At 47.2% G+C, this 3,211-nt stretch overlaps 1 long non-coding RNA gene across 2 annotated transcripts in view; it reads left to right on the top strand.

Moving 5' to 3' along the window:
* Positions 1-2,927: 2,927 nt before the first annotated feature.
* The window catches only part of LOC105419184 (uncharacterized), a 1,401-nt gene continuing 1,117 nt past the window's right edge, over positions 2,928-3,211 (top strand). For both annotated transcript variants that reach the window (XR_003886113.1, XR_003886114.1), the window contains exon 1: positions 2,928-3,083. This is a non-coding gene — a long non-coding RNA (uncharacterized lncRNA). The remainder of the gene's footprint in view (positions 3,084-3,211) is intronic.

The raw sequence follows: 3,211 nt of genomic DNA, 5'->3' as shown, positions 1-3,211 counted from the left end.
TGAATAGACCTATATACTTTAAGTGCTCACTTATTTTTGTATTACTCCCCACCTTTTGCCATTAAATCCATATTTCACTTATTGTACTGGCGTTTTCCTCGTGCCACCTTCACTTTTCCCTGGCTCACATTTCCATACCCTAGACTGGAACGGACAGTCTTTAAAACATTTTATGGAATCTTTGAGGAACATCTTCTATATATGGTGAATTGCTCTCTTCAGACGGGTGTCTTCCCCACCTCCTCCGGTGGTGAAGCCCCTTCTGAAGAGAGCATCTGACCCCAGCGTTTTAAACACTATCGGCCTGTATCCAACTTACCGTTTTTAAGTAAAATCTTAGAAAAACTTCTTTTTAATCAAGTGAATGATTTTTTAAACTCAAAGGACATTTAGGAGGCATCAGTCTGGTTTTAGGATGAACCACAGTACAGAGACAGCCCTTTTAAAGATTTTAAACGACATCAGGTGTAACCTAGACAACAAAGCTCACGGTGTTGGTTCTGCTGGATCTGACCGCCGCCTTTGATACAGTCGACCACCATATTTTATTGAATAGACTGAAGAACTGGTCGGCCTCTCTGGTACTGTTCTTAAACTGGTTCACCTCCTACCTTACTGATCGAAGCTTGCTTTGTAAGTATGGATACATGCTCCTCGAGAATCCACGAGAAGTGTGGGGTTCCCCAAGGGTCAATCTTAGCTCCAACCCTTTTAATATGCATTCCTCTGGGGACGTCATCAGGAGCCACGGCATCAGCTTCCACAGCATGCTGACGATACGCAGCTGTACATCGCCGTGGCTCCTGGTGAACAGGGCCGGTCGATGCCCTTTTTAACTGTATTCTAGATATCCAGTCATGGATGGCAGAAAACTTCCTACAGCTCAACCAGGACCAAACAGAGGTCTTAGTCATTGGTCCTGGAGGTCAGAGAGAGAAACTTGTACCAAAATTAGAGGATTTTTAAACCATCTCAATCTGTAAGAAATCTGGGTGTGATCTTTGACTCTGAGCTTAGTTTTATCCCACACATCAAAAACATAACAAAGGTGGGTTTTTAACACCTGAAGAATATAGCCAGAGTCCGCCCGTTTCTCTCTCAGGCCAGCACGGAGGTGCTGATGCACGCTTTTATCTCTTGTGGTCTAGATTATTGTAATGCCCTGCTCTCTGGTCTTCCCAAAAAGAGCATCTCTAACCTACAATTATTACAAAACTCAGCTGCACGAGTGCTGACGAGGACCAGGGGGGGCGCACATCACACCGGTTTTAGAATCGCTGCATTGGCTCCCCGTGCGTTTCAGGATCGATTAAGGTTCTTTTATTCGTTTTTAAATGTCTTAAGGTCTCGGCCCGACTTATTTATCGACCTGCTTCTATTCTATCAACTCTCGCGGACTCTGAGGTCCTCCGGCACGGCCTTTTAACCATTCCACATGTAAGCTCTAAAACGCACGGGAAGCGGCCTTCAGTTATTCTGGTCCCGACTGTGGAACAGCCGGAGAACCTCAGGGCCGCAGAGGCTGCTGAGGTTTTTAAAAAGAGGCTCAAAACACATTTTTAATCAGGCCTTTAACTGATTTTCTGATTATTTTTAATTTCTTTTGTGTTCTCATGCTTTTTTATGTCTTATCCTTATTTTACTTGATACTTTTACTGTTTACTCCCTCAGTTCTAGTTTTCTCAGTTTTAGCTTTTATACCTTTATCCCATTTACTGTTTCAGTCCTTCAGTTTTTAGCTCCAGTGTTTCCTCATGGTGTTTCCTCATGGTGTCTCCTCATGGTGTTTCCTCATGGTGTCTCCTCATGGTGTCTCCTCATGGTGTTTCCTCATGGTGTCTCCTCATGGTGTTTCCTCATGGTGTTTCCTCATGGGGCCTGCCAGGCTGGGAGATGTTTCCGGTCTACCACTGGGGGTGCTGTCCCGTGGACAGCTCTGGCCTGGGGGGTTAGGGGGTCTGTGCCTTGGTGTGGAGCTCCGGTCTGTCCGGGTCGGGCTGGTCTTTGTGGCGGTACCACCTGTGGCCACGGACTGTGACTCCCTCGGCCTGGTGGGCCTCCAAAGGTGGCGACTCCTTCGCCTCAGGTCTCGGTGCCCAGCCATGTCTCAGTGTGTGTGTGTGTGTGTGTGTGTGTGTGTGTGTGTATGTGTGTGTCCTTTTTCTTGATTCTCTTGTTTCTCTTTGCTGTTTTTATCCTCTGTGAGGCACTTTGTGCTGCCCAGTGTATGAAAAGTGCCATATAAAGATTGAACTGAATTGAATTGTAGATGTATAGATGAGCAGATTTATAGATGAGCAGAAGTAGATATAGAAATGTATAGATGTGTAGATGAGTGTCGCAGGTCAAATGTTCTGGACCAGGTTCTTCTCCCGCCCGATTGTTCTGTTCCTGCAGATGATTCCATCCTAACTCGACCCCGCAGGAGGATCCACTGTTATCTGACCCTGAGGCTAAACTGGGACCAGTCATTACTAATTCGGACAGGTGAGCAGCTCAATCCTGGCTTCGCTGATCTGTCCTGTTATAGATGTTTATTACACGTGGGACCGGCGCAGACACGCTGACATGATCTTTACTGGAATTTTCTGTTTACTGTAATCTGATCTGAACCAGGTCCAAATGTGTGACATCATCAGGTGTGGAGGAAGTTCAGGAGCCTGAAGAACTGTGGAGGTGAGGAGAAGGTTCCTCCCCATGATGAGTTCCTCTGTCTGCTCAGGAGGAACTGACAGAGTTTTAATGTCCCATCACAGAATTGTGAAGAAACGACAAACCGAGAGGAGGAGGTTGAAGAAGTGGTGAATCTGCAACAATAAAACCCAGATTACAGTTTGATTGAAGCCTCATTTTCTTTGATGATGGTGAATTTCATCACTTCCGCTTTGAATATCGGGAACCGGAGACTTCGGACTCGCTTCTATTGCGGCGGAGAGCGGAAATGCTCCGGACCAATCAGGTGTGAGAGGAGGCACGAGGCACCTTAAAGCGCCGCCGTCGGTGGCGGTGACCTCACTCTTCCAACACCATGCGCGAGCTGTGGGTCTCGTGCCTCCTCTTCTGCTTCGCTGTGACGTCGGCAGGTGAGAAACCCACCGTGGAGGCTTTGATAGATTATTGATGATTGATTATATATCTGGTGCGAGGTGTTGGAGTTCCGCGTGCAGGAGGCGGCTGCTCACGCGCCTCAGCATCTCCCGCCTCGCACGGA

This window comes from Takifugu rubripes, chromosome 19 (genome assembly GCF_901000725.2).
Source record: "Takifugu rubripes chromosome 19, fTakRub1.2, whole genome shotgun sequence".
Classification (NCBI taxonomy): Eukaryota; Metazoa; Chordata; class Actinopteri; order Tetraodontiformes; family Tetraodontidae; genus Takifugu; species Takifugu rubripes.
This window is presented reverse-complemented; position numbering and strand designations above follow the sequence as displayed.